General features: G+C 41.0%; 1 long non-coding RNA gene across 6 annotated transcripts in view; it reads left to right on the top strand.

Annotated features, from left to right (window-relative positions):
* The window catches only part of LOC137300518 (uncharacterized), a 57,311-nt gene that overhangs the window by 27,128 nt on the left and 3,576 nt on the right, over positions 1–26,607 (top strand). Inside the window, exons 2-4 of one of the 6 annotated variants that reach the window (XR_010958119.1) lie at positions 18,762–18,857; positions 22,272–22,427; positions 23,414–23,515. This is a non-coding gene — a long non-coding RNA (uncharacterized lncRNA). The other 5 variants (XR_010958120.1, XR_010958118.1, XR_010958121.1 and 2 more) reach the window with 5 other exon arrangements.

Genomic DNA, 26,607 nt, shown 5'->3' with positions numbered 1-26,607 from the left:
TCAGGAGTGTGATGGAATACTATCCACTTGCCTGGATGAGTGCAGCTCCAACAACACTCAAGAAGCTTGACACCATCCAGGACAAAGCAGCCCGCTTGATTGGCATTCCATCCACCACCCTATACATTCATTCCCTTCACCACCGGCGCACTGTGGCTGCAGTGTGTACCATCCACAGGATGCACTGCAGCAACTCGCCAAAGCTTCTTCGACAGCACCTCCCAAACCTGCCACCTCTACCACCTAGAAGGTCAAGGGCAGCAGGCATATGGGAACAATACCACCTGCACGTTCCCCTCCAAGTCACACACCATCCCGATTTGGAAATATATCACCGTTCCTTCATCGTCACTGGGTCAAAATCCTGGAACTCCCTACATAACAGCACAGTGGGAGAACCTTCACCACACGGACTGCAGCGGTTCAAGAAGGCAGCTCACCACCACCTTCTCAAGGGCAATTAGGGATGGGCAATAAATGCTGGCCTTGCCAGCGATGCCCACATCCCATGAACGAATAAAAAAATTGTACTGACCATGAAACTGTTGAAAATAATGTCATAAAGTCATGCAGTTTTAAATGCATTTCTGTGTGTTGGTAACTTTATGTCCAAAAGTGTCCAGAAGTGGGTATATACATCAGTAGCCTTTCTTGCATCAGGAACCTAAATGGGTGGAATTCATATTTGAAATGTCAGCAGTAGGAACGTTGAGAAAGAACTCAAGAAGAGGAAAAAAGCAGTGTTCAATTGACTCAAAGAACTGAAATCGGCCACCTATACTGGGTTTCCACTCTCTGGACAGTACTTCAACCAAGTCATTCCATTGGGCAATGGGAAAAGAGTAATTGATCACTCATTGAACTTTTCAGTTGGAAAATCGTTCTCTCACTTATTACTTGAGATGTCACTGGGGACATAATCTTGTAACGAGTGGAGGATACAACAGATTATGACAATGACTTTAATGTATCTGATAGATGGCTTGTTCTTGATGTACTGTTTTGATACTAATACTGTGCAAGGACACAAGTTTAAAGCAGACAGACTTTGGGCAGGGGAGGTGGGATAGTGTAGTTCACTGGTTATAGCTGCAACTTAAAAGAACAAAATTATAGTGCCATTTACAACCTCAGGATGACCCAAAAAGCTTTACAGCCAACTAACTATTTTTTAAGTGTATTCACTGCTATAATATAGGGAAACAAGGCTGCCAATTTGTGCAGAGCAAGATCCCACAAACAGCAACGGCATTACCATTGCCAAATCTTCCACCATCAACATCCTGGGGGTGACCAATGACCAGAAGCTTAACTAGGCCAGCCACATAAATACTGTGGCTACATGAGCAGGTCAGAGGCTGGGTATTCTGCGGTAAATGACTCACCTCCTGACTCCACAAAGCCTTTCCACCATCTACAAGGCACAAGTCAGGAGTGTGATGGAATACTCTCCACTTGCCTGGATGTGTGCAGCTCCAACAACACTCAAGAAGCTCCACACCATCCAGGACAAAGCAGCCCGCTTGACTGGCACCCCATCCACCACCTTAAACATTCACTCCCTCCACCACTGCGCACTATGGCTGCAGTGTGTACCATCTACAAGATGCACTGCAGCAACACGCCAAGGCTTCTTTGACAGCACCTCCCAAACCTGCCACCTCTACCACCCAGAAGGACAAAGGCAGCAGGCACATGGGAACAACACCACCTGCAAGTTTCCCTCCAAGTCACACACCATCCTGACTTGGAAATATATCGCCATTCCTTCACCGTCGCTGGGTCAAAATCCTGGAACTCCCTTCCTAACAGCACTATGGGAGAACCTTCACCACACGGACTGCAGTGGTTCAAGAAGGCGGCTCACCACCACCTTCTCAAGGGCAATTAGGGATGGGCAATAAATGCTGGCCTTGCCAGTGATGCTCACATCGCATGAATGAATGAAAAAACGTCCTAATAATCCGATTTTTAGTGATGTTGGTTGAGCAATAAATATTAGCCGGGACACTTGGAGAACTCTCCTGCTCTTCTTCAAATAGTGCAATGGGATCTCAGCAGAGATAGGGCCTCAGTTTAATGTCTCATCCGAAAGACGGTACCTCTGTGCTCAAGTCCTGGTGTGGGGCTTGAATCCACGGCCTTCTGGCTCAGAGGTGAGAATGCTGCCATTAAGTCAAAACTGACACCTTAACGATCGAACACTGTAACCACAAGTCCCTGTTCATGTAATAAACAAATTTCCTTGACTCAGGACTTTCTTTGTACCCGAAGATAATTTCACAGGATATCCAGAATATGGAAGTGATTCTTGAGTGGGTGAGCAGGCATGTCTGAGGCTGAATTCATTTTGGAGTTGCTTCCAACAAGTTAGAGGAAAATACTTAGCTTCATGCATTATTACAACGTGGACACAAAAAGAGTTTTAGCTGGTGTGATTTACAACAGCTTTGCATATTTATGCAAACTTTATTACACAAGTCTTTTGGATTCATTCTTGATTAAAGACAAATAATTCATGAGCATTAGAGGTGTCGACACTTCTGAGTGAAGTAAAAAGCAGGTTTCACTTGACCTATGAATTCTTTATTATTCAGGCATGATGATGAATTAAAAACAAAGTCTAAAATTTACAGAGGAAAAAGCATTTACATTAAATCATTTTTTTTTAATAGCAGGGCATGTAGTAATATCATTTAGTTCAACCTGAGATCGCCAATACATTTTCCTGCAGTGGAACTGTTTGTTTATTCTTTTCTCACCGTTAAGGCTGCTTGTTATAACATTTCCTCAAGTTAAGAGTGTGAGGAGTAGTCTGTGCTACAAGCTTTTCCGCAACTACCATCACGTAGCATTTTCACAGAGGACAGGAGGTAATTTCTGGTTCAAGGCAGGATCAAAAATGAACTTGCAGTAACAGGCCATAAATCGGAATACTACTCATCTCACAGATCAATCAGCAGATTGAGAACTTTCTTTTCTTTCAAGGCATTCGGACCATTTTCTGTTTGTATTATTGTGTAGTTTATACATATAATGTTTTTCAGCATTGAATATTGATTTTTACATATAAAATGCCTTTAGAACTTAGAAATTAAGAAGTCCACAGACCAAGAGTGGTCGGTCCGACTAGCTCCAGCCAAGTGACGTTAGGAGTGTAACTGGTCTGACCAATAATGAGACAAAAAGAAAACCAAGTATAAAAATTACACTTAAAACCTAAATCAACAACAGAAGCTGGGACTAAAGTTGGAAGTCACAAGGGAGAGGTGCTTTTTAAACTTAACAGTGTTGGAGGAGTGATGTGCATTCCTATCAGGTGTTGCTCTCGTCTGTTTCTCCAGAGTGGTAATGTTTAAATCGAAACTCTTCTTTCTGTGTGTGTCCCACTCCCCAAACTTCGGGCCTGGATCCCACTGTTGATTCTAAGCTGTGTACTAATTTAAATTGGAAACTGCCTCTGTAAAGTAGTCACACTCTCTAATTACACCCTCCTGGTACTCCATCTCCCAGCTCCTCAGCCTGTACTGCTGAGAAACCTCTATGTGCAACTCTTTACTTCTCTGCTTCCCAAATTTGCCTACATTTTGCTATTAAACAATTAAAAAAATCAAAACGAGGACAATGTATTACTTGAAAACATTGACTGAATTATGTCTGCCTTCCTTCGTCCAATTATCCCCACTCTCTAACCCCATTTCACCTGAAGACTACTGTTGGTCTTAACTCCCTGTGCACAACACGGGAGATTGACGTTTTAAATTTAAAATGTGAGATTACCGATTCTGAACATTGAGATTTACTTTATAGCTTCATAAAATGTTGTGGTGATTTACCAGCAACTGGTAGCTGAACTCATGCTGACCCTGTCATTAAAAGAATGGGTGAGTCAGATGTGGGATGCTTTTCTATGACAAAGGTGCCATATAAATCAAGTTGTTGTTGCAGCATTTAATCATAATTCACTTACATTATCTAGCTGGTCTCACATTTTGTTTCATTTGCCATATCAATTCAGGTTGTAGTCCAACTAACACAAGGTTAATCGTTAACATTTCTGTTTGGGGAGTCTTAACAGTTCAATATTTCTTGCCATTGTCTTTATATAACATTTTTTTGCAAGGCTACTCTCATATTGGTGTGAATGACCAGCACATATGCTGTGCAATATATTTTTAAACCTAAAGTTTCCAGTCATCTCATGTCTGTACTGTGTGCAAGCGTAGATCAAAACAGTTTTTATACATGGTCCTTTGCAAAGGGAAAACCACACAGTTTGTGTAAAAATGAACATTTATTCCTGAACATATCAAATTCAGTGATTGTGGTTTTTACAGACAGAATTAATGATTACAAATCCCAGCATCCCATAAACAACAAATTTAAGTGATTCAGTCATCATGAATCGGACCAGAAATGTTTATCTGAGTTAAAGTGAATGGTGATGGACTTCATTACACAATTGTAGATGCAAAGAGAGGAGAATTGTGTACACCAGTTTCAAACCAGACTAAAGTTTATATCCCCACAAATCTTATCTGCATAGCATTCGTGTAAAATTACAGAAGATGGGAAAGGCTTCAGTGCACCCAGGATTAGATGTTCAAATGGCATAAAGTTCAGTTTTTTTTAAATCAGCAACAATAAGGCAAATAATCAGCTCTTATCACTGCACTGCTACAAGGATTTTTTTAAACAAATACTCTTGTACAGAATCTGCAGTGGTGGAGGGGGTTTTGCTGTCTCAGTTTAACACAAACCAGACATCAGTCTTCCATCTTGCAACTGGTAGCAGTCCTTACTTTGACTTATAAACTAATATGTCACCAGTGCAAAATGACTCATTTGGGTAGAAGACTTATCCAATAGTGGAAAACCGGTGCAGAGGATAACAACCATTTTCCTCCCAGTGCTAAGTGTTGTTGTAAATAGGCTAGCTCTGATTGTGACTTGGACTCCATCCGAACCTGGAAGGAAAGGGTGACGTAGAGCACACTAATTGTACAAATACTGCCTAAAAACCAAACACACCTATCGGGGAAAGGCAAACATGGTCAATTGTGGCATCTGGGCTAAAACAACTTCAACAGCTAAAATTATTCAGCTGATAAGAGTGAATAAAGGAGACAGATAGTGTTTCCTTCAGTGCAGCTGGTTGATTGAAAAGATTGTTTTTTTAATGAAAGGCATAACTTGAGATCATTGAAACCAGTGGGTTAGGAATTTCATGTTGAGCAAGTCCTTGCTTTATCAAATGGAAAATAGGCAGCCTTCAACTAATTTATTCAATAAAGGTGAAGTAAACCTTGCCACAGGCAGGGGAGCTGCCCAAATGGGTCACCTCAACTACTATATAGGAAATTCCACTCCATATTTGACAAGCTATCAGCATATGAGGATATAGGCCTCCAATAAAATCTGCCAAAATGAGTTCCAAAAGCTGATATTTATCTCCTCCACTATTCAGAACAGAAAACAGTGGATTAACAATTATTAAGAGCTCCAGTAATGGCCTAAGAAAGGCACTACCTAGCATAGTATTAAGCTGTACAGCTTAAAAGGTTCCAAATTCAGTTGGCAGCCTGCATTTAGTTGGTCATCTATAGTCAGGACAGCAATTGGAACTCTAAGTTAAATACACAAGTTTTCTTAAGCCTCAAATTACAGTGCACTGCACATCTTGTTGCTGTATTTACTGAACCTCTTCCCTTCACAAAACTGTTCAATGCCTGTCCCAGAACGAGTACAATTTCAGACCTTTTATAGAACCACCTTGATTGTCACTAGATCCACCTGTGGTTAATTAGTGGCCTGACTTTGGTGGTATTGCTCATTAGGTCCAGTTGAAGAGAATATGCAACTCCCCCTTAACCCATTCTAACCCATGTTAACTCAACGTTATTTCTTTTAAAATATAAATTGTAGATTATAACAACCCGTATCTTGGTTTTCATCACTGTATATCTGTACATTCACAACTCTGCGACTTCCTTTTCTGAGCCCTCACTTTCTCTCTCACATACATGGACCTCACAACCACCAGCAGCATTCAGCTAACAATCTCAAAATACCATTTTGTGTGACGACGGATGGAAACAAAGTCGTTCTTTCAGATTTGATCACAGGGAATGCAGCAACAAAAGAAATCAGCAGACTGAACAGCAAGACAGGCCATCTATTGTTAGATAAACTCAAAGTACTGTCACCTGGCTGATGCAATGGATTAGAAGACAAACTACCCTAGGGCTTGGGTTTGAATCAGTGCATCAAATCCAGAGGGAGTGAAAGTTCATTCTCTTTCCTGGCTGAGTCATACGAGATTTGAGTTTCAACCAAGTTGCGAGTGAATGTGGGTCTACAACACAAAACTGTTCAGCGCACACTTCTCACTTAGAAAGATCCCAACAAGCAAATATCACAAAGGCGGAGTGAGAGGTGTTCATTTGAGGTTTGATAGAATCATAGGCTGTTACAACACAGAAATAGTGTTGTTTATGTTATTTATTTCATTTATATCATTTCGGTTCAGATACATTGTTGGGGCAGAGTAGGGGGACCTTCTCCCTATAACTGGCCAGAACTATAGCTGACCTTGGAGTGGATGATACTGATACTGGAAATATTGGAAACAGAATCCACTTATTAGGACTGACATCCCTCATGTGATGAACACATACATTACAAAATAGACAGATGTACCTTCACCTAAATGGATAAAAGAAGACACTTAAAAATAAAGCACTGGCATTTCACCAACTCTTTTGACCACTTCTGAGCCTGCCTGACATAAAGTCATAAATAATTCACAACTTCTTCCAACTGAACATCAGGAAGACGACAGCCAATAGTTTTCAGTCCCTGCCTTAAATTCCGTTCACTAGCCAGTGGTTCCATTCCCCTCCTCAGCCACTTGCTAAGCCTCAACCAGACTGTGCAAAATGCTGGCGTACTGTTCAACCAGAACTGAGCTTCAAACCACAGAAACTATCGATCACCAAGACTGCTTATTTCCATCTTTGCAACATGGAACCATAGGGGTTTAGAGCAGAGAAGGAGGCCATGTTAGTGTTAGCTCGTTGCTACAGCAACCTGAAATGAATCCCATTACTCTGCTGTCTATAGCTCTGTACCTTCCCCAGCGTCAAATGTTTATCTACTTTTTCTTTAAAAGATGCAATGGTCTCTGTTTCATCGATTCAAGTTTAATGTTGTCTGGTATTTGGAAAAGGAGAAGAAAATTAAGGATGGAAATAAGTGGCTAGTGATCCAGTGTGAAAATAATGATGCTATTTTCTTATGTAAGTGGGAGCATATTCAGGACAAGGGGACTCTTACAGGAGAGATGGGCTGCACCTAAACAAAGCAGGAACAATAAGACTTGTGAGGAACCTTGAGGTAACTATCATGTATCATTTAAATTACGTAGGTGGGAGGAGAAGAGGGCAGGAAGAAAATTCAATCTCAGATGAGATTGATTAAAGAATGAAAGGTAGTCAGTAGGCATGTATCAACACAGTGGCCCAGAGAGGCATGCAGTAATCAGATCCCAGTAACAGACACTGGAGATCAAAAAAAGACAATAAATCTACAATTAGGTTTTATATATATGAATGCTAAAAGTATTAAGTACAAGAAGGTAGATTTTCCAATGTGTCTTGCTAACAGTGCCAATGAACACATCATTGGGGTCATTGGAAAGAAAGAAGAAAGAAAGAGCTTGCATTTATATCGTGACTTCAGGACATCCTAAAGCGCTTTACAACCAATTATGTACTTTTGAAGTGTAGTCACTGCTGCAATGTAGGAAACGTGGCAGCTAATTTGCACACAGCAAGGTCCCACAAACAGCAATTAAATAAATGACCAGACCATCTGTTCTTAGTTGTTGGTTTGAAGGATAAATATTGGCCCAGACACCGGCAGAACTCCCTTGCTCTTCTTCGAATAGTGCTGTGGGTTCTTGTACACACACCTGAGAGGGCAGATGGGACCTCAGTTTAACGTCTCATCCAAAAGACGGCACCTCAGTACTGTACTGAAGTGCTAGCTGAGATTATGCGCTCAAGTCTCTGGAGTGGAACTTGAACCCACAACCTTACAATTCAGAAGCGAGAGTGAGCCAAGGCTGACACCTTGACAAGTGGGCACATAAGCCTTTCCAGCAAGGCTGCACTGACATCATCAGGGGCTGTCATTACTGAAAAGCAAGAGTCTCATTGAGGGTTCAAAAATGCCCAAGGAATGCAATGTAGGCCCATCTGAAATAGGTGCATCTGAAAGGTCACTTCCTGGCTTTTAATAGTTACTTCAAAAGGGAACTGGATAAGTACTTGAAAGGAAAAAAATTGCAGGGCTACGGGGAAAGGGCAGGAGAGTGGGACTAGCTGGATTGCTCTTGCACAGAGCCGGCGCGGACTCGATGGGCCGAATGGCCTCCTTCTGAGTTGTAACCTTTCTATGATTCTATGATTCTTAGTGTGTATGGTGCTAGGTGATGCTAAAGTTTGACATAATTGCATTTTTGACTTTTCCCCCTTTTTTTTGGTGGGTTTGTTTATTCTTTTGGTTTTCACGTTATCTAAAACATTTTTATTTAATTCTTTTTTCACCTCATAGCATTTCAGGGAACATAAATCTCATTTAAAGTACGCCAAACTGTTAGGATGGGCACTCCAATAAGAATTCTTCTTGTCCTAAGTGAGTTTGAGGAGAAAGTGTTGTATTGGAATAATGAGAGACAGGTCCTTCTGTGCCTGAAGTGATCTGCCCAGACCTGTTGTTACCCAAGAGTGCAGGTTTACAAACCCTTCCAGAGTTCTTGGGCATGTCAGTGGAGGCTGTATGATAACTATGCCATCTCCTCAACTCCAACCTGCCGTCAGGAAAAATTCTTCGCCTGAGTTTAATTGACAACAGTTTCTGCTAAATTGAGATGGCCCCCCCAAGCACAAACAGTCTTGACCAAATGTGCATCATGAACTGATCCACCAAATATCATGCAGTATCCTCTACTTCACCTCTTCTTCCACTGGTACCATCCATTTATCTCCTTTTACCTTATTGTGCCTCAATAGTGATGAACTCTCCAGACAATGTTGAAATAAAATTCTCTACAAGCAATCTGCCTTTGTGTGCTTAGTGGTTTTTTTTTTACCCTGGTGCTTTCCCTTGTTAACAATGTATGGTGTGCTCTTTTAGAACCTTATGTCCTGGGTACTTCCCAGTGAGAAGAATAAGTAAGATGGCTGGCTGCTGTAAGTCAGTGGCTGTCCAGTGGAATGGAAATGATCTTGTACCTTCTTGGGTGATGAGGTGGCACTGTGACTGCTGGTCTCACAATGCGGCAGTAGCTGCTTGGCCTGCCCATTTTCTGGCTCAGCTGCTTTCATTAGAGCAGGGTGACAAGGTGGCATAGATATGGCATTACAATGAGAGGCAGTTCCTTCATCCATGCCAGCCTCTGCCATGCTCCTGTTGATGGGCACTTTTTTGGTATGCCCAGTGTCTTGCATGGGAGCAGACCTCAGGACTGCAATTAAATCCATGAAGCTCAATTCAGGTTCTGTTTAGCATCTTGAATCTGGACAAAACAGACTCCTGTACATTGGAGTTAAGCACTCTACACCCTTAATCAGAACATTCCTGAGAGAACCCGTGGCTGTGCTTAGTATCTCTATTAAGGAGGACTTTGCTGCAGATGGCCCTGGAGGTGCTATGTATTCAGAGTGAACTGCAGTTCTGTAAAGCATAGTTTGTTCCATGCACCATCATCTGAGCTGTGCTTATAGTGTCCCTGTCCTAAAATGCCTGAACTGAATGCTATTGTGGCAGTATGAAACTACGGTGTAGTAGGAATATCAGAAACATGGCTGACCCCAATGCATAGCAATGAATACAAGCTACAGGGGTACAGAGTCTTAAAAAAGTTGGAATAGACTGAAAAGGAGGTAGTGCAGTCCTATATGTCAGGGATACCTGAGAGAATGAAGAAGTTGATCCTGTGAGAAATGGAAATTAGACAAATTTACTGTAAAAAGGGTAAACCTAACACAATGAGTGTACTATAGATGAAAAGGGTATGTGAAAACAGGAAGGTTATTTTAATAGGGGATTTCAATCAATTAAATATAAATTGGGAAAACCCATGTGATTTGAAGTCCAAGTTGATAATGTAATTTAGGACTGCTAGTTGAGCCAGGAAGCCACGACAGGCAGTGCACATCCTGATTAGGTAATGGTAAATGATCTTGATGACGTACAAGAAATGGAAGTCTTACCAGGTTTAGGAAATTGATCAAGTACAAAATGATTTAAGGTTCAGAAGTACTAAGGACCAAGAGTCAAGTATATAATTGTAAAAGGAATGAGGAAACAGCTTGTTTATTCTTTTGGTTTTCACGTTATCTAAAACATTTTTATTTAATTCTTTTTTCACCTCATAGCATTTCAGGGAACATAAATCTCATTTAAAGTACGCCAAACTGTTAGGATGGGCACTCCAATAAGAATTCTTCTTGTCCTAAGTGAGTTTGAGGAGAAAGCGTTGTATTGGAATTGATTGAGTAGGTTTTTTTTCAAAAATAGTTCAGTAGAAGCAAATTGACACATCTTAATAGGACAAGGTTTGGCAAGTATAGACCAAAGACGTGTCCTTCTAATCAGAAGTGAAGTAAGGAGAAAAAAACAAGCTCTACAAATCCTGAAAGAAGAAAGGTAAAAGGGTCAAATGGGACAAAATTAGGAACAGGAGGAAAGGTTTAAAAAAAAGTCAAAGGAAAAATAAATAGCAGTGAGAAGGTAGTTAGAAAAGAGGTGAGAATCATAAAAGATGCCAAAAGAGCTGAAACTGAGGATAAGCATAAGATAGTTCATATACTTCCTCCAAGTATTCACTAAGAAAGATAGAAGCAACATGCCCTTCATAAATAACAATAATCCAAATAGAATTAACAATTTAAATATAAATCAGATGAAAGTCCTAGACATTTCAAAAGGGCTCAGAACAAATAAATTCACACGGCTGGATGGTATTTATCCTCGAGTACTAAGAGACAGAAAGGATGGGATTTGTTAGGCACCACCGGTCATTATGAGGGTGTCAATGAACACTGGGGAGGTTCTGGTAGATTGGAAACAAGTGAACTTTGCACTTATTTTTTTAATAGGGTGACAAAACAGACCCAGGTCCACTGCAGACTCATTAGTTTCAGTTCAATTCCAAATAAAATAATGGAATTGATCATCAAGAGTAAACTTGAGAATTATCTGTATGATAATAACTTAGTAAGCAGCTGTCAACATGGATCCTGAAGAAGAAGTCTACCTGACCAACCTCCTTGACTGTTTGAGGAACTAACATCCAAAGTGGACTGTTGAAAGCTCTACAACATGTTGGGGTGGGGGAGGGGGGGATTTTAACTGGGATTGGGGTTTGGGACAAGCTGAATGTCAAGCTCCTCTTCTGACACATCAATTTAAGGCCCGGGCTATTTTAACTCCTGGGCTTCATTTACATTTCACCAGCAATCTGCCTGCTCAAAAAAAGGCATAAAGAGACAGCAGATCAGCGAAATGTAAAGGAGGCCCAGGAGTGAAAATAGCCCCAGCCTTAAATTGATGGTCTCATAAGTAGGAATGGGAAGCCTGAGGTAGCAGAGGCCCAGACTTTATCTGTGGGGCCCGAAGGAGCATCACTCCTGCTCTTCCTGCCCCACAAAGATAATTTTAAAATGTATCATTTAGGGCCTATACCTCTTTCCCAACAGGTTTCACTGAGCAGGCAGCCTAGACGGAGGCCCCATTGAGTCAGTGGTTAAAATGCCGCTGGGGTCCTTATCATCAACAGACCCTGATTTGCATATATTAATAAGTCTCCCAACTAAGTCAAGTGGGCACCTTTGCTTTCTAAAAAGAAGGGCCCAGTTATAGTGGACTGGAGTGTTACAAAATCATCATGCAAAGTTACGCATGTATGGCTGATGGTTATCTCCAGCATACTCCTTGCCAATGACTGCAACAATGCATAATATTTTGAAGGCAGGTCCCATTAGTTACAGATCATTGGCTTCATCAGCCAAGGACTGACATGAGCTGGCTCTCAAGGCTGCAAGTTCCTCTTCCTCTGCCACTATAAGCTATTCTTGCTCTCGTGCTTGATATGTTGCCAAAAACCACTCCCAGCTATTTCACTACTTAAAATCCCTGTGCGGATATAGCTGAGCTGGTGCTTCAGAGATAGAGTGAGAGATGGAAGTGTTAAGGGGGTCAGTGCTCCTGGAGCTGGCCTCAGCTTCTTCTGGCACATCTTATGAAAAGTCTACACATAGAGCTTCCAACGGAAAAGGTATCATGTTCAAGTGCTTCAATGTACAGTTTGTGAGTGAATGAGAGAATAGGATGAGAAGAAAGAGCAGGAGAAAATGGTGACCATGACTCCTGAGCTGGGACTAATCCTCCTCCTTCTCCATCTTCAGCATCCTCTACGGCCTCTCTCCACAGGATTTGCAGAGATTCACCCTCACATGGGGTAAGTTTGTAAAGGTGAGGGGAGCCTCCTTTTCCTGTGCATGCTCTGTCTCTTTGTTATGGGCTGACTTCTCCTGCAAACAAAACAGAACATAAGAACATGAGAAGTGAGAGATTACAGTTGTTTTGATGACAAGCAATAATACCCATAACTCAATATGTGTCATATTGTGCATTTGATAATATGTACACACATTATGCAGCTATATTAGATGGGATGATTACTTTGTCTGAATATTTGCAAGAATCTTGATGAAGGAACATTTCCATGGGGAGACCATACTAAGTGTAACCTGTACTTATTCATACAAGCATTGAAAATAATTTAAGACAATATAAGGGGAAGGTAATTCTAAATGTCATAGGTGCTTAGTGCAATGAATCAACAGTAGCAGCTGGTTCTCTTACTTTGACTGATCTGGTAAGGTTATTAACCTTCTTCCCTTTTTAATTTGTTCTTGGGATGTGGGCAACACAGGCATGGGAACATTTATTGCCTATCACCAGGATCAACCACATAGTGTGGGACTGGATGTGGGCTGGATCAGGTAAGGGTTGGCAGGTTCCATTCCCTGAAGGACATTATTAAACCAGTTAGATTTTTATAATAAAATGGCAGCTGGCCCACAAATTACCACATGTATCAAATTCAATTTCACAACTTGCCATGGTGGGGTTTGAACTCACAGCTTCTGGGTTACTAGTCCAGTAACCCAACCATTAGGCTATCATACCCATATTTCTAAAATACCTTGAGGTACAAGCTATGCTGCTTGTGGCATTCATGCTAGTTACCATCTCATGCCATTCTAATTGAGCAGTTTGTCTGAGGGAATTGTGTGGCATGCTATCCTGGAGGGAGCTATACAAATTCTTATTTCCTCCATCAAAATTTCTATGTCCTCATCAGAGAAATGGGATATTCTGTGCTCCTGTTGACATGCTTGCAAAAAGGTGCTGCCTTGCAAACCATGAAACCTGTTCCTCTAAATTTATACCAGTAAAGTACCTGGGAATTCACCCAGCTTAGATGCATTTAAGGGGAAGCGAGATAAGTAAATGAGGGAGAAAGGACTAGAAGGATATGTTGATTGGATGAGATGAAGTAAGGTGGAGGAGGCTCATGCAGAGCATAAACACCGGAATAGACCTGCTGGGCCGGATGGTCGGTTTCTGTGCTGCAAATACTATGTGATACTATGAACTGGTCAGTGTTGGCCTGGACCACTCTGGCTGGTTAAAAGTTGATAATCAGATCCAACTGACACATTACATGGGGGACAGTTTATTCTTGTGCACCTTCTATAGAAAGAACTTGCATTTATATAGCACCTTTCACAACCTCAGGATATCCCAAAGCGGTTTATTGCCAATTAAGTACTTTTGAAATGTGGTCACTGTAGTAATATAGAGAATAGATGAGATTGGCTAAGCCCTGGGAACAATAATTAGGTAAAGTCCACTCTCTTGGCAAAGAAACGTTAAACACCACTGGGGGCACTTTAAACATACAGGCTGGGGTCAAAATAATAATAATAATGAAAGCATAGAGTTGCTGTGCATTTTTCATAAATTTTAATAAAGGATGCGTTTTCAGTTTGACTCAGCTTTCATGTAATGCTCTTTCGGTGAGAAAAGGGAAACAAGCTTAAAGATAAATGTACTTTAAAGTGGTTTGTAATATTGACACATCAGTTTGTACTTCAATGCCCTTGAAGACCGACCCAGTAATGCCCCAGTTCTTCCCGTCAATACAGCTCCCAGCCTTCCATATGACCACAGAGTGTTTCACTCTCAGTAAAGAACTCAATGCTAATTTTGAAACTGTTCAATTACACAAGAAGGATCTGCAGTACATTGTCCTGATTTTCACAAGGACATAAAGAATATTTAAGGAGGATGATCTAACTATCCTTGCACTGATTTCTATATGTTTCTGTTGACCTATCAGGTAAAAACTCCAGTTGGCAAAACTGTTTTCACCAGAGGGAACCGGGCAATTAGAAGTTGAAAAATAGGAAATTTGTGAACTCATCAGCTCCTTATGCAATTTGTGCATCACACAACTCCCTATACCTAGTTTCCAAACAAACAAACCAGCATTGTTATGTTTCACGCAGAATGTGAGAGAACTTCATTAAACAGTGAAATGCAATGTAAATGAGGGGGTTAGGAACATAGAAACATAGGAACAGGAGTAGGCCAGCTCAAGTAGGCCCTCGAGCCTGTTCCACCATTCAATTAGATCATTTTCTGATCTGTACCTCAACTCCATTTACCCACCTTAGCTCTATATCCCTTGATAATCTTACCGAACAAAAATATTATGCTGCAACCCTTAATTTATGCCCCGCGCCAAGTTCACTTATTTAAAATGGGTGAGAAAGGCCTGCAAGGCTACTTCTTTTCAGAGAGAAATCAAACATCAGCATGGTTATCGTCTGTTGGAAAGGGATCTCTTAAACATGCATTCTCATGTTTTTTTTACCTGCTAATCTATGGTCTGATATTGGGATTGCTTTCAATGCATTCCTATCACAGGATTTTTTGCAAGAGGATAAAGAAGGCAAAAGATAGCATGGCAGGGAGATCAGATGACATCATGGGCAGTAGTGGTAATGGGAGTGTCCCTTTGCAGAGCAACTCGTTAGTGGGGTTTTTCTTGTGGTATCTAGGATCCTTGATTAGATAAAGGTTCTACTTCTGCTTGGACATGTTATTTAAATATGTTAATAATCCCAGCATGCTGGGGGATGGGGAAATCCTGTGTATACTCAAAATGCAAACACTTTCTCTTTGTGGCTAGCTTAACACTAACACTACCTTAGCCATAAGTTCTAACTAGTGCTATAGAAAGATGACCAGGCTTAGATACTTTTTGCAAATTAAAAGCAAAAAACTTCAAATGTCGGATATTTAACAGGAGCGCAGAAAATGCTAGAAAAACAAAGCAAGTCAGTCAGCATCTGTGGAGTGAACACATAGGTTAATGTTTCGTGCGTACTGCCCATCATCAGAGCTGAAGCAATGAAAGATGAACAAGCATTTTAATAGAATCAGAACAAAGGGGAGGGGGAGGGGGGACGAAAGAGGAAATATTAGTGGAATGACCTGTAACTTGCTTAAAAGAAAAACAAGGATAGATAGATGACTGAAATGATCTTTACAACAAACAATAGAATGAAACATCAATGAAATTAATAACGAGAGGAACAAAGAACATACAAATAGGTAAGGCAGTGGGAGGAATAGATAAGAAGATTGGAGATATTGAGAGGCCACAATTATCTAATTAAAATGTATAAAATTCTGACAGGGCTAGACAGACTGGATGCAGGGTGGATGTTTCCCCTGGCTGGGGGGTCCAGAACGAGGGGTCACAGTCTCCGGATACGGGGAAGGACATTTAGGACTGAGATGAGGAGAAATTTCTTCACTCAGCGGGTGGTGAACCTGTGGAATTCTCTACCACAGAAGGCCGTGGAGGCCAAATCACTGAATATATTTAAGAAGGAGCTAGGTAGATTTCTAGACACAAAAGGCATCAAGGGGTATGGAGAGAGAACGGGAATATGGTATTGAGGTAGAGGATCAGCCATGATCATGTTGAATGGCGAAGCAGGCTCGAAGGGCCGAATGGCCTATCCCTGCTCCTATTTTCTATGTTTCTATGTTAATTCCTCGGGAGATCTGCTGGTCTCCCACTGTACCTGCGGTGGGAGACAGATGGAACCCCTTGAAAAATGGCGAAAACCCGGGTGCATTGGGTCTCCACCATTTCCAGAACTGGCTTAGGGCCCCATGCAATTGCACAGGTTGCACGGTCCTAATGCCACCACCGATAACTAGCAATGAACTCTATTGTTAGTTGACAACTTCTCGGCCTACCTGTTACTGTTGATATTTTAGCCGGACATCAGTCCCAATATGGCATGGTGTCAAATTTTGTTTGAAAATTGCACCTGTGAAGCACTTTGGGATGTTTTACTACATTAAAGGTGCTATGCAAATGCAAGTTGTTGTTGTTGTACAACTGAACCAAAGGACCACATTTAGCTCATTTATCGAAATCGGAGGAATCCCTCAGGAAGTGTTAATTGATGACAATGTTGGTGTACAACCAGATAAATAATCATTTGGAATTATTGTTTTAAAGAAACAAAGCCAGTTGCTTCGGGAACGGCTGAGCTTGTAACCAAGTCAAGTCCTGTAAAAGTCTCACATTGTTCAGTAATCTAAGGGTTTTATTAAATTCATCAATTTCTCTGAGGAAATAAAGCTGGAGAAGAGTTAGTGATATCCGTTACTTCATTCACATCAGCGATTACTTTTTAGTCACAGTGATCTGAATTAAATCTGTTCCATTTACCTTATCCTTAAAATAGTACCTTATCCCCAAATCACTGCGTGCACTAGACTGTGACAAATTCCAGTCTGATAGTCCACAATAAAGCAGAACCTGAGGTGAACAGTAATGATAAGAGTACACTGGCAAAACTCCTCTGCTCTTCTTTGAATAGTGCCATGGGATCTTTTACATCCATCTGAGGATTCGGCTTAATATCTCAGCTGTAGAGATGGGGAGAGAGCCAACTGGAACAAATTCCATTCTTGTCAAAAAATCAATTAACATCTTAAGGAGTGAGATGTAAGTGAAAGAACAGGTGGAGATGTTGGCTGTGACGAGAGGAGAATAGTCATTGTCTATCACCAGGGCATCAAGAAGAACAAAATATTGTTGGATACAGAAAAGTTTTTACCTTGCTGGCTCATTAGAGAGGACTGTCATCTAAAAGGGTGATCTCTTGGGGATGGAGAGAGATCACTGTTGCCCTCAAAACACAAATGGGATAATTATATAAGAGTGAAAGTGCTGCAAAGTGTCCATAGCCACTGCCAAACACTAACTGTAATTTTTGGTTTAACTGTGAAAGTACAAGGTTGCAATCGTAACCCCAGTTGTGCAACCTCCGAAAATGGGAAGATGGGATTAGCGGGATATTTTATCATCATAACCTGCAAAAGTAGTTGATAATTGAATCTTTAGTAGTGGCCAGCAAGAATTAAAGTATATGTGATCCAGGTGGCTAGATATAGAGTAATCAGAGTTGAATTAGGACAAATGAGTCACCCTTTTATTTCAGTCAAGGACAAAGGTTACTTGATACGTTTTCAGGCTAGTGTAGTTTACAGAACCACAGAGTCCTTTAACCATATGCAGTGCTAGTTATTGCAGTTAAATCCTTATAAATGTTGTAACTGTCTAAACATTTTCTCCCCTTATTTAGGGCCGTATTTAACCTACTATTTTTTCTGCATTTATGGTTTGCACAACAAAATAATCGTGGAATATGTCAACGCTTAACTAATGGTCAGAAGCTGTCTGTGAAAATGTTGTTGAATCTGGGTCTGTGTAATAGGAACTTGCGAGCTGCAGATCTGTCATTATTTAAAATGACACAATAATGGTGATTTTTAAACATTGCGCTACCTGTGGGGAACTTTGCCAAACAGTAGCACATATCAGAAATTGGACTGTGCACTGCTCACAATTGTCCAAACAATGTCTGTTCAAATGGATGTAAAAGATGCCATGGCACCATTTCAAAGAAATTCACAAGAAATTCTGGTGTCTTGGCTGCCATTCCTTTCTCAGCCAACACAACCAAAAAAACAGATAATCTGGTTATTTATTCATCTGCTGGTCATGAGGCCTTGATTGTGCACAAATCGGCTGCCTATATAAATGTGGAAATGATATTGGAGAAAATGCAGCAAAGGAAGGAGGTCTCTTCCTTGTGAAGGGTCCCCTTGTGCCACACCAAGTGGGTCAGGATGCCTGGCAGTAGGTGGTGAACCATGTAAATGCATACTGCACCATTTGAGGACCTGCCTACAGTGCTGGGAAACATTTCGTGACCTCAGCAGGTGTAGCATGTTAGAAAACCACATCCAGATCCTCACATTAATGTTGAGTATCAACCGCAAAGGGCATGACCAATACCCTTGCACCCACACGGTATTGTGGTACTTTGAGAGTTTCCCATGTTTGACCATTGTGCAGCAGGGAAGACTTTGCTACTCCTACCTTTTGCACAGATCCTTTTCTGACATCTGAACTGCTGTTCCCCCTGGCAACTCCTGTAATCATATCCACTTAGGAGGCTGATATATGGGTGTATCTGTATGTCCTGCTGCTACTGTCAATCATTCAACTCCTCCTATACTTTTTGCAGAAGACTACATGAAGCAAGAGGAAAAGAAGTTGCACAGCAGGAGAAGCCAACAATCTTCCACCTTCTGAGGAAGCAGTACAAGACGTCCAGGGCATGGTACATATGGAGGAAGCAATGCTGAGAGATGGCGCAGTAGGAGGCCTAGCCCCAGCTCAGAGTTTGTGCCCAATTTTTCCTGTTCTTTCTTTCTTAGCCTATTCATTTACTGTCTTCCTCATTCACTGGAACCAAAGAAGACAGTGAAGATCAAGTCCTTGTCAGTCATTCTGCAGAAAATAAAGGGTGATGAAGTTGCCATCAAGGCTACATCATAAACCTTGCGTCTTTTCTTTTTCGCTAGGTTTGGCACATGAAGCAGAGTTAGGGGCCAGGGAGTTGCTGGAAGATAGCACCTCTGGAAAGGCACTGACACTCACTCTAACCCTGCAAAGGTCAGCTCAGGAACATCTACCCAATGGCATTTTGGTAGTGACTTTGAGGAGAGTGCACTGAGTGGCACACAGAGCATGTGTGAGATGGAGCAGGTGGCAGTGGCACAGGACGAACAGAGGGTCATCTCATGTCCATTCTCTACTGATGAGGACATAGATGCAGACCACAGTGACCTTGCCTTTAAAAGAATTATGAGTGTAAAAGACTGCTGCAATCATTGGAGTGTGAACCTAGGAGCTTTCAGCGTATAGCAGCTAGCGTGGAGGAGTCCACAACCTACATGTTGGTGTTCCCACGTAGGGGATAGAAAGCCCACCATATCACCTCAGGGCCATCTGCAGCAGGGCCCTCACTGACAGAACCAGTCATAGCATCTCTCAGGATTCCCATACCATTGCCAATGCAGAACTTTAGCTCTACTGTCTCCTCCATCTTAGACAGGCCAGGGGATCACAATGAGAAAGCCAGAGAAGGGCTCCAGTAATCTCATTATCTCATTGGGTCTGTCAAATATATAGGTGATGTCATTTTTGTTGAGGGAATGAGGAAGATGGAAGGAGGTCTGTTCATGCTGGGGGTCGAAAGTATAATTACATGAATCAGATCCTGGTGAATGGCTGACAACTGTGGGTCATTGGGGACATCCTCAGTTACGTGTACATACCTCACCCTCAGAAGGCTGAGGATCCTCCCCCCCAAGGAGCTCCATGTTTATTCCATGTTACACAGTGAAGTTGTGCAGCCAGCAGCAAACCACGATGATGCATGTCTCTTTGGCTGGCCGATATTGTAGGAAGCCTCAAATCTGTCACGGCATCTGAAACTTGGCTTCATTATGCCTATGCTGTACTCGATAATTGCTCTCACTAATACAGGTGTTTCTGTGCACCACACAGTGTCATAAGCCAAGCCTGCAGTGGATGCCTTGTTCTCCAGGGACTTTTATCATGTGGGGTTGGGGGGGTGGGGGTGGGGGTTGCAGGAGGAACAGTGGAATGTTGTAAAATAAAGGCAACCATGCTGCTGCCAGGAATGTGGGCATTCACCTGCATGATCATGTGTAGATGGTCACAGAGTAGCTGTACAGTAGCAACAGCTGGAAACCCCTACAGTTCATGAAGGCTCCACTCTCGTGGGCAGGAGCATGCAGGGCTACACATGTGCAAACTAACATGAACTGGTCTTCGGGAAATTTTACAATGTGGGTAAAACCCAGGGACTTCTACTGTTTCTGGTTGGCCATTGGGGAAATGATGAAGTTGTTTGCTCTAGCAAAAAAAACACTTCAATCATCCGCTTTCTACATTTATGGACTGCAGACTGACTGATTTTGCTAATGTAATCTGTGGCAGTCCAGAATGAGATTGAGGAAAAAAAAATTCATAACAGGCAGTGCTATGTGGATCTGAACTCACAGTAGTCACCACCTCCAGGAGCAGGTAGAATAATGGAATAAAATCAGATGGAGAATTGGAAGAGAGAAAAATCATTGAAAGATTTCTCAAATGTAGGTCCAGCAATTCTTAAACCTCTACTGCCACCATCTGACCGAACCTTGTATCTAGTTTTAAGGTGAGCAGCAGAATGAATCAGATTCCAAACCCTTGGTAAATGGGACAAAACTGCTATGCTTATTTTCATTTTTACTTCCCCCTTATTGCAATTTTTTCTCCTCAGTTCCCCCTTTCCTGGGCACTGACTCATGCTGCGATAAAGTACCAGCTCTCCAGTATCTCACTCAAACAGCAATTCTTCATGTGTGAGCATGGGCATTGAGTACGGGCAGCTTTTCGACCATGGGCCCAACCTAATTTTGCCCTCGCCTGACATCAACACATGCACTTCCATTAGGGGATCGCTGGATAGCAGTCAGGAGCAGGAACCATGGCTGATTTATTCCCCCTCCTGAGCTCACGGTTGTTGAGGCAGTTGTGCAATTGTACCTGCTCGCTCACCATCTATGCTAAGATCAGCAAACTGAATCAATAGCTTGAGCCTAGGACCTTCCATTGCTGCACATCACACCATCTGGTATATTTATCTATTGGCTCAGAGGTACTATCTTCCAGCAACTCCCCAGCTCCTAACTCTGCCTCATGTGCCATACCATGTTTTCTCATTTACTGCCATCCTGGGCGAGGTCAGCTGACTCGGCAGAAACCAAGGGTTGAACATGGGAATTTTCCTGCTCTGCACACCTCAACTACTCACTACCTCAAACAGCTGTCGATATCTTTAAAGTGGGTGTGAGCAGCCTAGTTTCAGCAGCAATGTGCTATGTATGGCAGCTTTGTTTCAGTGCCAATTAACTGAATAATAGCGAGCTATAAAACAGAGTTTTCACTTATTGTTTATCAAAATAGCCCACACGTGAAATGTTCCCATACTTTTATTCGCCTCTGTTTAAGTTTTGCGAGTTCACAGGAAAGCAATCAGGAAAGCATTTGAAGCTGCACAAGAGGCGTTTTAGTAAAAGGGCAATCAGTCGGTGGAAACCTTGCAAATAGTGACTGGGAAAGCCTAACTGGTGAAGACTGGGTAACTGAGTAAATAGATGAACTGAAAATTCTCTGTGTTTCTACTGGCTAGCTGCCTTTTGTTCACGAGTAATTTGGTTGCTCAGGTAACGAAGAGTGGAGTTACTGCCTACCAGTAAAAACCAATAAGCAGAAAGATCTGAAGGTGATTCTGGGAAGGCGTGCACAAGGGTAAGTTTCAGCTGCATAAAAGATACTGGTAACAGGTAACAGCATAGTCTGTGTTGAGCCCAGCAGATATCATATTCTTGTGTATTGTTGCTTGAGGCAAGTTCAGCAGGTGTTTGTCAGGTTGAACCTAATTGTTCTGGGAACATCTGATGTGGTTACTGGGGTAAAATTATTGATATTGTTGATTCCAGCAGAGACACAACTGACAGTGAAATTGTTCTGGTGCCAGGTGTTGCTAATAGGTTTTTTTTGTTTGATTAAACCCTCACAACTTGCATCCTGTAATGTTTACTTGTAGCCAGCAGTGAGGGCTGACTAACCATCTGTTTTAAGGTTTCCCTCAGGGTAACACGAACCCTATTGTTTAAAGTTCTGTTTCCCACAGGTGCAGCCTAAAGCCCAGACACAGTAAGATCGTGTGAGAGTTGTCAAGGACACAGGTACAAGATAGTTTGCAGATAGAAACGGCATACACCAACTGCGAGTGGAAGAAGAAGGAGCAACATGGTGTGACTTCTCATTAATGGTAAGGTGCTCGGATTGTACCTTCTAACTTTTACTTTATTTAATCTGAAGCAAATCGAAAATGAGTGCATTTTGTTCAGAGTGTGATCATAACATACTGCCCCAGATAAGTGCTGACTCATACAAGGAAAATCTGTTTTAGAAGTGGATGTTTTTAATTTAAATTTATTATGTCTTTATTAGAATATACAATATGTATTTGTGAGTTCATGGTGTCGGAACAGTAACATGCAGTGTTGATAAACAACAGCATTTATATCAATTATAACAAGCTATTAGTAACATACCAGTTCCTGTACAGTGGACTGTCTGATGGTCTTGTGTATTGTTTTCCAATCCACTACAGTAGGTAATGCTACAATGTGAGTTGACACTGGCAATAGTCCGTACTGTCCTTCCGAATCTCAATGAAGGAAAATTAGAGAGAAGGTTAACCTACGTGACCCGCACAGCCAGTTAATAGTCATTGATAGTCCTGGAAGCGAGTTACTTGCCTGATGGTGAATGATATCAGTGGACCAAAAGATCAGGGGAAAAATTAAAACATAAGGCGTTCAGAAAAAAAACAAGTTTCCTCCCTACTGTTAAAAGTTACTGAATTTTGTATCCAATAAAGGACAAAATTTGAAATAGTTGCAATTATTGTAATTTCAAATGGGGCATAAATTCACATTTATTTTCTTCGAGCTGTTGCTTATTTGCCCTTTTCCACTCAGTCCCCAAACGCTGCTTACTTTCAACAGCCAAGAGAACAAGCTGGAGAGGTGTGATGTCGTGTCTTTTGTTTTCCTTTCTAAACCTGTTAAAACTGGTTTATCACTGAACACTTTGTTAACAAAACTAATATCCTGCAATGGGAACTGCTGTATTGAACACATCAGTACAAGTGTCCAGAATGTGCAACAAAACAAAATATTAGATGGTATTTATTCTCCTAAAATAATTCACTATTCAGCTGGTTTTATTTGTCATTTTTTTCTCTCGAAGCCTGCAGCTATGTGGCACGGAAGATCTCTGCCCTTTGTGGGGGAAAGGGGGAAGAACGGATGGCATCTGTGTCGGCTCCAGCTTCAATCGGTTGGGCACAGTGTATGTATGCAGATAGATAGCTTATTACTCTTTATACACTGTAATGCATTGCTGAACATCTACATTTCTAGTTTAATTCCTGTCAGTCTCCTCAACTTGTGCCTTTGAATCTTTATTGTCAATGCAGCCAGGTTACTGAGATCCCACTTTTCTTGGCATCTCAACAAACTGCCACGGATCATTTGGCAATAAATCAGATGACTCTTTAACTATTGGAGCAATGCTGCTGTCAGCGTGACTTTGCAGTATTTTGTTATCTAATAACAAGTACCACCTGTTTGTTAGGTTAAATCGATTAGAAGCTTCTGCCAGTAACATGCCTATTTTAGTCCAAAACAAAATCTTAGGCAGCTGACTCATTACTGGGAAAGAAAGGTGGAAATTATGCCTTAAAGCATTCCGATATAGAACATTAATATAGTAGGAGATAGTTGCAGAATGTGGTACTTCATCTTGATTGGCAGGATTTCACCTTTGCTCTTACAATGCTCAATTAATGATGCATAGTTTTTGATTAAGGAAGAAGGCAGAGTAAATCCATCCAGTTCGATTGAAAGGAGAATTCAATTGCACCTGTGCCTTTAATCTGAGTCGACATCTGACTGAAATTAGCAATCAGATTGATTGGAGTGGCTGGAATTCATACCTCATCAGAGATACTAGTCTGACATTGACCTCTCAAAGCTTTAAAGGAGCCATCACTATTAAAATCACTGAACTTTAGGTATTTGATGCCCAAACGAGCTGAGCAATTTATTAAATCCTTAATTTGCAGTAGTTATACTTTTTTAAAAAAATCTATTACTCTGATCTCCCCCGAACATGACGAACACCATTTTGGAAATGAAAGGGTATATTTTGCTGTGTGTGTACAGACCAGGAGGCAGAAATTTACAAAACTCTGCAAATCTCCCTCACCAAGAACAATTAATCACTAATGGGCCTCAGGATTTATAGCTTTGTGACCTTTAACAAACAGGCCTAATTAAACATAATTCCAAGTAGCAACAGAATAATTAATTGTACATTACAAAATATAACATTCCCATCATTATAAAACATGTGATCATCTGATTTACAGTGGACAACACCATGGTGGTACATGTAGGTAAACATTTTAAGCCCCACCTTGTCACTTTATTATACATCTAAAGCCTTTTTTTTAAAAAAAAGCATATGTTGCCAATGATAGGAAATTATATAGAGACTGTTTAATTGACCTGAGGATTTGGAATCAGAATTTGAGATTTTAAAGAGCCAATTGTACATAGCTGCACCTTAGCCCTGGAATCATTCCAGTAAATCTTTTCTGCACCCTCTCTAAGGCCTTCTGCCTGGTGCCCAGAATTGGACACACTACTCCAGTTGTGGCCAAACCAGTGTTTTATAAAGGTTCAACATAACTTCCTTGCTTTTGTACTCTATGCCTTTATTTATAAAGCCCAGGATGCCGTATGCTTTTTTAACCGCTTTCTCAACCTATCCAGCCACCTTCAAAGATTTGTGAACATATACCCCCAGGTTTCTCTGTTCCTGCCCCCACTTTAAGAATTGTACCACTTAGTTTATATTGCCTCGCCTCATTCTTCCTGCCAAAATGTATCACTTTGCACTTCTCTGCATTGAATTTCATCTGCCTTGTGTCCGCCCATTCCACCAGCCTGTCTATGTCCTCTTGAAGTCTATTGCTATCCTCCTCACTGTTTACTATACTTCCAAATTTTGAAATTGTGCCCTGTACACCCAACTCTAAGTCATTAATATATATCAAAAAAAGCAGAGGTCCGAGTATTGACCCCTGGACAACACCACTATATACCTTTCTCCAGTCCAAAAAACAACCGTTCAATACTACTCTGTTTCTTGTCACTTTCGTATCCATGCTGCCATAGCCTCTTTAATTCCATGGGCTTCAATTTTGCTGACAAGCCTATTATGTGGCACTTTATCAAACGCCTTTTGGAAGTAATCATTGATGTTGTGGATTAAAACAGGCACGTTTCCCACATTGTCTAGTCGAATCACAAGCTTAAGTGAACCATTCATATGAAACAAGTCCAATATATTATATCAGAAGTGATCAATATTGAATTTACATCTACCAGGAGTCGTCAGTTTGGCCCTTATTCTCTTCTACTATAAAACTTAAGGCAAGACCAGTGTTAGTAATATGAGAGTTATTTCCAAAGAAACATATGTTGGCCTTTTTGCAATAATTCTGAACAATGTAGATAATTTTAATACTTTGGTAGAAATTATATTGCAGTTAGAAGATTTTAGAGTTTAAAATTGCCAGCTTTTCCTTTCAGCTTTTTCAGGCCAATAAAACACTGATGGGAGTAGTCGATATGCCCCCTAACAGTAGCTATACTGTTGGACAGAATATTAATCAAGAAATAATAGGAGCTTGTAACAAAGGTAATGCAATAATCGTGTGGGACTTTAATCTTCATATAGACTGGCAAATCAAATTGGCAAAGGTAGTTTGGAGGAAGAGTTCATGGAATGCATTCAAAACAGTTTCCTAGAACAATATGTTGTGGAACCAACCAGGGAATAGGCTATTTTACATCTTATATTGTGTAATGATACAGGGTTAATTAGTAATTTCATAGCAAAGGATCCTCTGGGGAAGAGTGATCATAATATAATAGAATTTCACATTGAGTTCGAGGGTGACATACTTAAGTCAGAAACTAGAATCCTAAACTTAAAACCAATTACATAGGTATGAGGGGCAAGTTGGCTAAGGTAGATTGAGAAATTAGATTAAAAGGTATGACAGTAAATAAGCAATGGCAAACATTTAAAGAAATATTTCATAATTCTCAACGAACATACATACCATTGAAAAATTAAAACTCCAGGGGAAAAGTGATCCATCCGTGGCTAACTAAAGAAGTTAAGGATAGTATTAGATTAAAAGAAGAGACTTATAATGTTGCCAAGAAGTGTAGTAAGCCAAAGGTTTGGAAGAGTTTCAAAAACCAGCAAAGGATGACCAAAAAAATTGATAGAGGGAGTAAATAGAATGAGAGTAAACTGGCAAGAAATATCAAAACAGATTGTAAGAGCTTCCAGAAATATGTAAA

This window comes from Heptranchias perlo, chromosome 31 (genome assembly GCF_035084215.1).
Source record: "Heptranchias perlo isolate sHepPer1 chromosome 31, sHepPer1.hap1, whole genome shotgun sequence".
Classification (NCBI taxonomy): Eukaryota; Metazoa; Chordata; class Chondrichthyes; order Hexanchiformes; family Hexanchidae; genus Heptranchias; species Heptranchias perlo.
The sequence above is the reverse complement of the archived record's forward strand: the minus strand, read 5'-3'. Positions and strand labels throughout refer to the sequence as shown.